The sequence below is a fragment of the Sus scrofa genome, chromosome 15, assembly GCF_000003025.6.
Source record: "Sus scrofa isolate TJ Tabasco breed Duroc chromosome 15, Sscrofa11.1, whole genome shotgun sequence".
In the NCBI taxonomy this organism is placed as follows: Eukaryota; Metazoa; Chordata; class Mammalia; order Artiodactyla; family Suidae; genus Sus; species Sus scrofa.
This window is the reverse complement of record NC_010457.5, coordinates 13405384-13416632: the sequence shown is the minus strand read 5'-3', so window position 1 is coordinate 13416632 and position 11249 is coordinate 13405384. Positions and strand designations below refer to the sequence as shown.

The window sequence follows — 11249 nt, the reverse complement described above, 5'->3', positions numbered from 1 at the left end:
TAGACTTTTTTCATTCTGAGCCATTTAAACATAGAAATATACGAAATAAATTATAAAACAGAAAGTGATGAATCAAGATGAATTAAGTATAATCTTGCAGCACATTAGAATCACCTGGGGGCCTCTAACCATCCCAACCTAGACCAATTAAATAAGCATGCTTGAGATCTGGAAACTGGAATTTGTTTTTCCATTTAAATCTCCCAGGAGAGTCTCTTATGCAGTCAGGGTTGAGAACTACTGGAGCAGAGGAAGAGAGCCCCAGGGACTGGAGCCTTGCCCAGATTTTGATACATGGGACATGGGAGGAGTGAAACATGGCAGCCTGGCACCAGACCAATGTGAGAACAGTCAGACTTGAGAATGGCCTCAGATTGGGCTGTGAAGAGAGCGCCTGACCTAAGCTAGTGCATCTTTGTTGAGACAGTAGAGGATGGGCTGGTTTGGGAGTTTAGGAATTCCTCCACCACAAATACCCTTACTTTAAGTTCTACTTTAGTTCATGAAGGTTTCTTTAGATTGCTTTTGGGAAACAATGAATATTTTAAGTTTGGTGAATTTGGAAGTAATACTTTTGGTGATATCTAGAAACAAGGGAAATGTGGGATTGAGAAATGTAAAATAAAAGACAAAGTTTTATCTAAGAGGTGTTTTTTTATTTGTTTTCTTCACAGGTCTCTCCTAGAGGAAAGAAAGCACTGACATAATTAAATGAGGTATTCAACCTGGGGTTACCATCCAGTGCCTCCAAAAGCCAGGCAGGTAGCACAAATGGTGCTAACACTATTGGGAATGGGAAGGTCCAGGAAGCTCCCCTTATGTAGGGCCCTTACCTCAGGAGCTCTGTTGGCCCATGTGGTGACTTGCTCAAAGAATCCTATGAGAAAGTGATAGTAAGTGAAAATAAACTGTAGGTTTCTTATTCTTTTTTTTTTAACACTAAGTAACTAGATCATAATATACCATGATTGGTATTCTCTTTGTTGTTTCATCTATATTGTTTTATTTCAAAGAAGATGAAAATATTTATGTCCTTATAGTTTCACTTACAATGTTAATGCCACACCCCAATTTCCCTAAAGGATGGTATATTCCCCAACCTTGAATTCTACCAAAATGAGGCTTCCAAAAGCCTAAATCAAGGAGTGAGAGACACCTGTGTTGTTAGATGTCCTTACAGGCAGTGTTTGCAAAAAACCTAATAGTAGTCAAGGCTTCTACCCATCCTAATTCTTTGCATTGCTAAGTTTAAAGATCTGCTATCTAAGCATAAAAGCAAAGCTCAGTTAAGAGTATAGTCTTCTACTTGGGAGTTCTGTTAGACTGCCTTAATATCATTGGAATTATAGGAATCTGAAGAGAGTTATAGGAAATTGAATTTACAAAAATTTATCTTAAGACAAGTATCACCTGTGGTTAAAGAACTATCTTTATAGGCTATTTTGGGATGATGAGTTGTAAAGAGTATAACTGAGTAACAATAGATGGTCAGTAGACCACATTCTAAAGGCGCTGGCAGTTAAATGCAAGAATTTATTTTCATGAGTGTGTTTCCAAACTAGACTGTTGTCTTCAGCATTCTTTTTGTGTGTGTGTGTGTGTGTCTTTTTAGGGTCGCACCTGTGGCATATGGAGGTTCCCAGGCTAGGGGTCCAATCGGAGCTGTAGCTGCTGGCCTACACCACAGCCACAGCAACGTGGGATCCGAGCCACGTCTGCAACCTACACCACAGCTCACGGCAATACCAGATCCTTTAACCCACTAAGCGAGAGCAGGGATAAAAACCGCGTCCTCATGGATACTAGCCAGTTCATTACCACTAAGCCACGATGGGAATTCCTCTTCAGCATTCTTTCATCTCTTTCCACTCCTCACATGTCTTTCCTTCTTCTCTCTATAAATGTGGAGTAAAAATTTTTAAATATGAGTTCAGAAATGTATCAAATATTAGTCCTCCTGGGCTGGCCACATTATCATTTCCATCTCCGCCTTGAATCTTACCTTCTTGAAGAGTACTTGTTGCCCCTGAATGTTCCTTTACCCCCTTCTCAATATTTCACTTTATCTTTTGTGTTGGACAGATTCTAAGTGGATTCACCCCGCCATGCTTCCTGTCTCTGGTATTTATGCCCTTAAATACACTTGCGTGTGTCGGGGGTCGGGGGGGACCTATGACTTGCTTCTAACCAATAGAATATCATAAAAGCAAAAGATGTCCCCTCCATGATTACACTATTATTTAAGACTATGACTTTTTATCAGACCTACTCTAGAGAATGCCTTGCTAATATGGAGTTAGCAGCCATGGTGGGAGAGTCCACATAGCAAGGATCTGGAGGCAGCTTGTAAGACCTGAAGGCAACTCGAGCCTCTAACCAGTAAGAAGCTGGTCTCTCAGCCCTACAACCACAAAGAAATAAATTCTGCCAACAATCAGAGTAAATTTGGAAGGGGAAGATTTCCCCTATGAGAACTCAACCCAGCTGAGTAATACCTTCCTATGAGAACTCAGCCCAGCTGACATTTTGATTGAAACCTCGTGAGACCTTAAGCAAAGGAACCAGTAAAGAGGTGCCCAAAGTAAAACTGAGACAGTAAACTCGTATTGTTTTAAGCACCTATATTTGTGGTAACCTGTTACACAGCAACAGAAAATGATTACATCTATCCAGAATGCACAAATCAGAATGGTGCTAAAGATGAGGCAAGTTGGACCAGGTATGAGTTGTAACACTCCATCTTATCTGTAGCATTTGCTCCATGGTTGAGTCTTCCGGCTTTCAACAACTCATTTATAAAAGATTTGGTCCTGGGAGTTCCCGTCGTGGCTCAGTGGTTAACGAATCCGACTAGGAACCGTGAGGTTGCAGGTTCGATCCCTGGCCTTGCTCTGTGGGTTAAGGATCCAGCATTGCCATGAGCTGTGGTGTAGGTCACAGACGCGGCTCGGATCCCACATTGCTGTGGCTCTGGCGTAGGCCGGTGGCTACAGTTTCGATTAGACCCTAGCCTGGGAAACTCCATATGCTGCAGGGGCAGCCCTAGAAAAGGCAAAAAGATGAAAAAAATAAAAAATAAAAGATTTGGTCTGTGTGAGTTATTACTGAGTCATAAGAGCTCCTCCAAGCTGAAAAACAAGTGGGAGTCAGGCAATATGATGATACCTTTAAAGAGTAAACATAGTTTACTTCCTTAAAGAAAAATGGGTCAGTGGAATTCACCAATTGTTCACCAGCATGAGAGAGATAGGAAGTCACTTTACCCTGTGGATGTTGTTTACTATAATCAATATGAGAGGGAATGAAAATTCCAGTGTTTATACCAGATTAGTTCATGTCTTTTGAAGGCAATTTAAAAATAGGTTGATCACCTGTAAAAAGCAAGTGAAAAGTGCCAGTCAGTCAACTCAAAATAGTATCCATCATCTATGCACACTGACTAATCCCATCTAAAATTCTGTTACTTACTTCTTAAATAAAGGATCCAGAGAGTCCTTGCAAATGCACGCATCTTTGAAATGATGACATGGAGTCCAGCTGCATGAGTTTCCTTTGAAGGGACTAAGTGACAGTCCTGGATGACAGATGACATTGCTTAATATACATCAAATATGGGGTGTAGAGAAGAGAACTCTTAGAAAATTCACCAAATGCAAGATGGTGTGATACCTTTACCTAGTATTCTCTATGTGAAGCACTTTAGGAACATTAACTTTTCTTCAATTATTACTTTCTAGGACAGTCCAGAGTTGAACACAATTTACAGCCAGAAAGCTGAAGAAATTGTGATTTAGAGTTACAGATCTGCAATGATGATTACATGCATCTTGTCCAATAACTTAATGCTTGTATGTAGTTTTGTAAGTGTGTTCATGTTAATGACTTTGAAATGTAAGGCTGAAAGAGTAAATTATTTTCATTTGGAGAGAAGGAGAGAGGAGGGGAAGAGACAGGAAGAGGCAGGGAGGGAGAGAGAGAAGTCAAGATGACAGGATGAAAGTGGAAGTTTTACACTTTCTTCCCTAAGGACTTACCATCATCCTGCCCCATTTTATTAACACCTGTACATATGTGGAGACAGAACTTTTGCCCATTCCCCCACATTCCCTCCCTGGGAACACCAAGGAGAAGGAGGAGATTCATCAGCTTTTGCTAAGAAAATCCTGATTCTCCTTCCCTACACATAAGCACTAGGTTCTGAATCTTGGAACACTAGAATTGATTCTATGAAGAAGAACCCAGGGCTCCAAAAGGTCACACAACTTGTCCAATAAGAATAAGTTGGCCAGTAATAGAAGCTACCTACCTTTCATTTAGGTTCTATCTTCTTCTGGCCACATCACACACAACATCTTGAATGCTTCCAAAGAACTTATGCATACAAGGAAACTGAGGCTAAGAGAGTTTGAGGTATTTGCTCATAGCCACACAATTAATAAATGAGATATGAGGGACTTAGAGCCAGGTCTGTTTCATCCTGAAGACCATAGTCCTTCCATTAAACTAGGCCACTTCTTGAGAATCCAGGATTTTTTTAAATTCCCAGCTAGAGTAACTTTCTTATCAATAAGCTTGAGCCTAGATTTCTAGGTCAAAGATAAAGTCAAAATTCATCTTTATCTTATGAGAATTTATCTAGAGATTGTTTCTCTTCCACAAATATCTAAAGTTTGGGCTTATGAAAAGGTAGGAGATAGGTGCTCTCTTGTGTAGGAGTGTGTGTGTGTGTGCGTCTGTGTGTGCCCATGTTCATGCACCCACATGCACACATACCTGTACTCAACGTGAACACATGATACCATTATAACAGGTGCATCAAAAGTTATATGCTCTTTCTGATGTTTCTGCACAGTGATCTGTTTTTATTTTTATTTTTAGGTGTCAATTTGAAGTACAGCTTTTCATTGTCTCTCTTTGCAGGTCTTCATCAGCAGCATTAAGATGCCTTTGGAAAGTCACAGTGAGCACACAATGGTCAGCATGAGCCATTTCAATCCTGACTAGACTGTACCTCCTTCAGGCATCGATCTGGCATGAAGCCTGAGCTTCCTTGCTGTTTCCCCTCAGGAAAGGCAGTGGAAGTTCACAGGCACTGAAGGACCCTAGCAAAGACACCAGACTTCGGGTGGAGCCAGAGCACAACATGGCATGGCTCGTATTTACATGACAAATGGAAGCTTTCCTTGGGATTTCAAGAACAGAAGGTGCATACAGACACAATAGTCTCTCAGCAGTACTTTAATGAGTCAGGGCTCTTGGCTGGATGGATGCTCAGTAACAGGACATTGGTACAGTGAGAATACAAGCAAAGGATGCTTAGGCTTTGCTTGGGCAGGTGTCTCCAAAGGGAGGGAAACATGACTCATGACACTTGAGCTAAGTTGACACTGCTGCCATCACCTTTGGAAAGCAATTTGTAGGCAGGGATCTAGGTTGTTCATAAAAATGCCATGAGCAGCAGCTTCAACCTCAGGAGGCTTCATAGGGATAGATTAATAGAAGGATTACAGAAGCTAAGGCTTTTGTTTAAAGAGAGATTACAAAGCATTTAGTTTGGCTCAAGTCAGCCTGAGGCTTAGCTGCTAAAATGCCCCCTTTTCTCTGCTCTGTCATGAGTTTTGCTCTACCTTAGTGCTCATATGTGAAGATGAAGATCAGCCTTTATTTGGAATAATCACGGATGAGGTTGTTGGTCTCTCTCCTATTAATATGAATGCAGATAACATGAGGATTAGAAGAGATTCTAATCAACTGACCAATATTAGCTTTTCAAGTAACAAGTGTGAGTGATTTCTAACGTACTTGAAGGTGAAAAGGAAACATGCAGCAGAAGTGGACGCAACAAGGTCAACACCTACAGAGATTTTCATAAAGTTGTGGCGTCTGTGTTCCAAATTGTCTAAAGTACCAACTTTCTAGGTTAGGAGAGTAAAAAATACAGATTTAAAAACACTCAATCTATTTCCTCCTCCTGAGACTGAATTGGATGGACTGCATGGCTGACCCGGACTGCAAAAGCCTACACACTCAGGAAGTGACTTTAAAAAATGGATTGACTAAAACCCAGCCAATTTGTCAACGATTTGTAGAACCAGCCTTTGTTCAGTTAGGAATCATTCCTGATCTTCTCTAGGTCAGGGAGCTTTTCTGCTTCAGTGAATCTTTCCCTTTCTTTGGGAATTAAAATCTAAAGAAAAATGATACAATTCCAATGGAACCATATACAAAATTAGCACCTGGTGAGTCTTCAGGAGGTTCAGCTGAAAAATTGAAAGCAGATGGCCCTGGAGGAGCGGCTTCTGTTGCACCTTGAGTGGAAGTCTCAACAGTCAACATGGTAATGTCATGCTGATTTCATTACCATAACATAGTGGCTCAGGGGGAAAAAAAAAAAGCTTTCATGGAAAGTGCCCCCAGACATTTTAGAGTCCACAGTAGCAAAGATCCCTAAGTCAATGTTATTTTTTGAGTTTCTTTGGAAAGTACTATCCTTTATGGGCTGGATGAAATTTCCAATGTTTTCACTATGAATGAGAGGGGGCATGGCTGTCACTTTTTATTCTAATGATATCTGTTCATACCATCTACCTACTAGGCACTGCTGGTAGATGGACAATATAAAGGCACAAAACCTCTTCCCATGAAGCTCATGAAATAATAAAGCAGTAGTTCTCAAATGATGGGAGGGGGGAATTCCTGGACCAATGTCTAAGAGTAGTACCTCATAGGAATTTGTTAGAAACACCAGGAACTAAGGTAGATGGGCAGATCAGCAAGGTCTTAAAAGGCTCTGGTTGATCTGATGCAGGTGCCACTGAAACAGGGAGACCAGATAGTGAATTAAAAACTGTAATGCTGGGAATATAACAAGCAAGCAAGAAAGGCTACTATGGGAACTTAGAAAAAGTAGAGTTAACTTACAGACAGCATATTCCAGGTGTTAATTTTAAAGACATGAGGTCATAGGTAGTTGTGAATAGAGCTGATACCTTTCATAGCAGCAACATTTCCTCATCATGGTGCGCATTTTCTACTCTGTAAGTCAAATCTGTGAATACTATGGTCCTTCAATGCTAAATGGCATTTCCTTCCACTCCAGGTTCAAACCACAGCTCCAGAATCACTGATAGGGGTAACACTTTTTACAAAGAGGTGATGAGGTGTTGAGTCTGTCCCAGGGCCTGGTGAGAAGCTGTCCTCCAATTAGGGAAGTACAACAGTTAAAGAAGCTTCTTCCAGGCCCCGGTGAGCTGTAGAAGCCCTGCTACCACACTGTTGCTTTCTGAAGCCTGGGTCTCAGGCTCTCTATGTTACAGTCTGGGCTTTGCTAATACATGATTTTTAGAAAGATCATCTGGGGAGTTCTTTGGCACATCAATTTAAGGATCCAGCATTGTCACTGCCATGGCTTGGGTTGCTACAGTGGTGTGGGTTTGATTCCTGGCTTGGGAATTTCCTCATGCCATGGGCGAGCCAAAAAAAGAAAGATCATCTGATACGGGGTGGAATCATTTTCCTTTGTGTCTAAAACACTAGAGCATTTCTCAACTATGGCTCTACAAATAAAGATCACTCAGGGAGCTTTAAAACAGTACCTAAGCCAAGGATTTAACCCCAGAGATTCAATTAATCTGAGGAAAAGCTCAGGCATCATTATCTTTAGAGGTCTTCAGGAGAATCTCACATGCAGCTAGGTTTGCAAAGCACTCAGCCTTGCAACTCAAATTGTGCGTCACATTATCGGGAAGTTAATGGGACTGCAGAATCTCAGGCCCCAGCTGCAAACTACTGAATCAGAATCAGCATTTTCAACAAGATCTGCAGCTGATTGCTATGTGCATGAAAGCATGAAGTGCTGGTCTGAAGCGTTTGTGATCGATTCTTCTCTTTTAAGATATCTGTTCCTCTAATGTGAAATCATAGCACATGTATTATGCAGCACAGTCTCAGTGAGGTGGCATATGCCTCAGGTATCTGTAGTTTGTCCTGAAACATGCACTTTTTTGTGTGTGTAGATTAATGCCAAGAAGAGTGCTCTGAGTATATGAATACATTCACATCAGAAGACGTTTGTTTAGTTTAGGGGGCATATAGTGATATGGTTTTATGGCGATGAGACCTCACGTGCAATTTGTAATTCGAGGAATACTGTACCAGAGTATATACGCTGTTTTGTAAGCTCTGGGGCTAAATTATTGATTTCACTGACTCTTACAGTCATGCTTATCTTTACAATAACTATGCAAGTAAAATATTATTATGACCATTATTACATAAGGCAACTGAAGTCCAGAAGGGTTAAATTGCCTAAAGTCACTCAACTAGTAAATGGCTAAGTGGTCATTCAAATCTAGCCACTGAGACATCAACATCCAAATCTTTTCGTCATTCCAACTTACTTGCTTTAATTCTGAAAACTTCAGTAAAGCATCACTCTTTGATACAGAACAAAAGAATGCAAAAGCTGATCACTTCTCTTAGTAGGAATAAATGATAACTGATGGTAACTTTTCAAAACTGTCCTTCATCATCTGCTGAAATGCCAACTACTTGGTACCTAGTCCCACCATGGCCTTCATCTAGTCAAAAGGGCTTAATTCTGGAGCAGTCTCTTTTGAGGTTTAATAAACTATAGGCAAATTTGATGGAATTTGGCATACTTTGGAATCAGATAAAAAGCACCTGTATGCCATCTTTGGTTCTTTCCTTAGCTTTACCAAATTAATTCAATTATAGCCCTTGTCAGGCAGCAGAACACTGAACTGTGGGTGCCTGCATCTTTTTATAAATTAAAGGTGTGATTTTAGAGTGTGCTCATTACTCTAGGCTTGATGTATAAAGGAAGAAAGCAGCAAAATTAAAGTAATAAAGCCTGTCTTAAAAGACATTTAGTCACTGTAGTTCTCTTTGGTGGAAATGACCTTGGCTGCATCTTTCATGCACCCTTGCATTTGGCTTAGGATGCATAATTCATACAGCAATCAATTAGCTGACTGTAGAGCCTGCAACAAGAGAGAATATTTCATATAAATCATTGCTGGCTAAATTGCTGGGACAATTAATAAAGTAGGAAATCTATGGACATCAATTTGTAGGCAATACAGGTTCATCAAAAGCAAATCAGTTCCTTCCACCTCTTGGAAAGAAACTGCACACAAAGAAAACACCAGACATGATTTAATCACTATTTCTTAGGAAGGCCTTGATGAAGATAATATTATTTGTTGTTTTTATGAATGTGAACAAGTGTCTAATACAAGTGGCTCATTTATTTGGCTTGGGGCACTCAATCAACACCACCATTCTATGAATTAAAATACAGCAATCAAATAAGTATTCCTGCTCGTGAAGCAGCTATAATCTAGCACAGGGGGCCTCAAAATGAGATCTCTGGGAGGTCATGTGGGTCCAAAAGGTGGCCTGCAGACTTGTTTAAAATGCAAATCATCTCAGCATGCATTAGGTGAGCTTCAAATGCTACTTTCATTAATTATTTCTATGTGTGTCTCATGTACTCTAGAGCTAGAGCACTTCAATTTGCCTAGTCTCTTAGAAGTTAAGCAAGCCTACTTTTGGCATGTGTGCTAGATAATGCTATTCCTTTTTTGATTTCAAAATATATATTGCTCTGCTGTATAGCACTGGGAACTATATCTAGTCACTTATGATGGAGCATGATAATGTGATAAAAAGGAATGTATATGTGTATGTGTGACTGGGTCACCTTGCTGTACAGTTGAAAATTGACAGGACACTGTAAGCCAGCTATAATGGAAAAAAATAAAAACATTAAAAAAATTTTTAAAAACATTTGAAAAAAATCATCTTATTATTATAATAAGTGTCTCCCCATCCACAATAAAATAAAATATATATTGCTCAAAAATAACTTGAAACCAAGTTAAGAATACAGAAATACCTTTTTTTTTTTTTTTTTTGCTTTATAGGGCCACACCCACGGCATATGGAAGTTCCCAGGCCAGAGGTCAAATCAGAGCTACAGCTGTGGGCCTACGCCACAGCCACAGCAGCGCAGGATCTGAGCCATGTCTGTGACCTACACCACGCTGGAGCCTTAACCCACTGAGTGAGGCCAGGGATCAAACCTGAATCGTCATGAATCCTAGTTGGGTTTGTGAACCACTGAGCGAAGAAGGGAGCTCCCAGAAACACATTTTTAAATGGCAGATTGCTCAGATAAGAGTCACATATACATTATTTTTATTAAATGGGAGATGACATTAAATGTGGTAGCATGTCTGGTTGTAGGTTGGCTTCACATTATAATCATGTGGACAACTTTTTAAGCCCAGCTATGTCAAACCCTGTCTCCTGAAGATACTTATTCAAATAATAGAATCGAAAGCCTAGCAACAGCATTTTTAAAAAACTCTCTAATTGAGTTGAATGTTCAGGCAGGTTGGGAACACATTTTTCGACAGTACTGTATAGAGCAGTGTGCCTCAAACTTGAAGGTGCATGCAAATCACCAGGGGAATCTTGTTCACTCTCAGATTTTGATTCAGTAGGTCTGGGGTTGGGACTGAGATGCTATATACTTAATCACCTCACAAGTGATGCTGATTTTACTGGTCCTTAGATGACCATTTGAGTTGCAAGGGGATGGGGCTGTGGTTCTCACATTTGGCTGCTGACAGGCACCAACAGGAATTTTTTAAAGTACTTCTGCCTAGGACCCACTCTCAAAGACTCTAAATTAATGTTTGTGGTGTGCAGGCTGTGAATCTGTTTTTTTTTTTTTTTTTTTTTTAATTGATGTTGTTTTTAAAAAAGCGTCCCACATGATTCAGGTGAATGCAGAGTTTGAGACTTACCGGTATAAAGCAGTGATTCTCAAATTCGTTCAAACATTAGACACTGCAGGGGAGTTTAATTATAAATTAATCCAGGAGTTCCCGTTGTGGCTCAGCAAAAATGAATCTGACTAGTAACCATGAGGACACAGGTACTATCCCTGACCTCACTCAGTGGGGTAAGGATCCTGCATTGTAGTTAGCTGTGGCATAGGTTGCAGATGGGGCTTGGATCTGGAGTTGCTGTGGCTGTGGTGTAGGCTGGCAGCTGCGGCTCCTATCTGACCCCTAGCCTGGGAACATCCATATGCTGCAGTTGTGGCCCTTAAAGACCAAAAAAAAAAAAAAAAAAAAAAAATTTAATAATCCAGAACCAAACTAGAGCAATCGAATAAGAATGCCTAGGGATAGAGAATCCTAAAGACTCTACCAGAA

General features: G+C 40.4%; 1 long non-coding RNA gene across 1 annotated transcript; it reads right to left on the bottom strand.

Annotated features, from left to right (window-relative positions):
• On the bottom strand, nt 746-9920 carry LOC106506183. The gene is made up of 3 exons (XR_001301332.2): nt 3469-9920; nt 1819-1895; nt 746-877 (listed from the first exon to the last, which is right to left on the bottom strand). It is a non-coding gene; the product is annotated as an uncharacterized LOC106506183 (long non-coding RNA).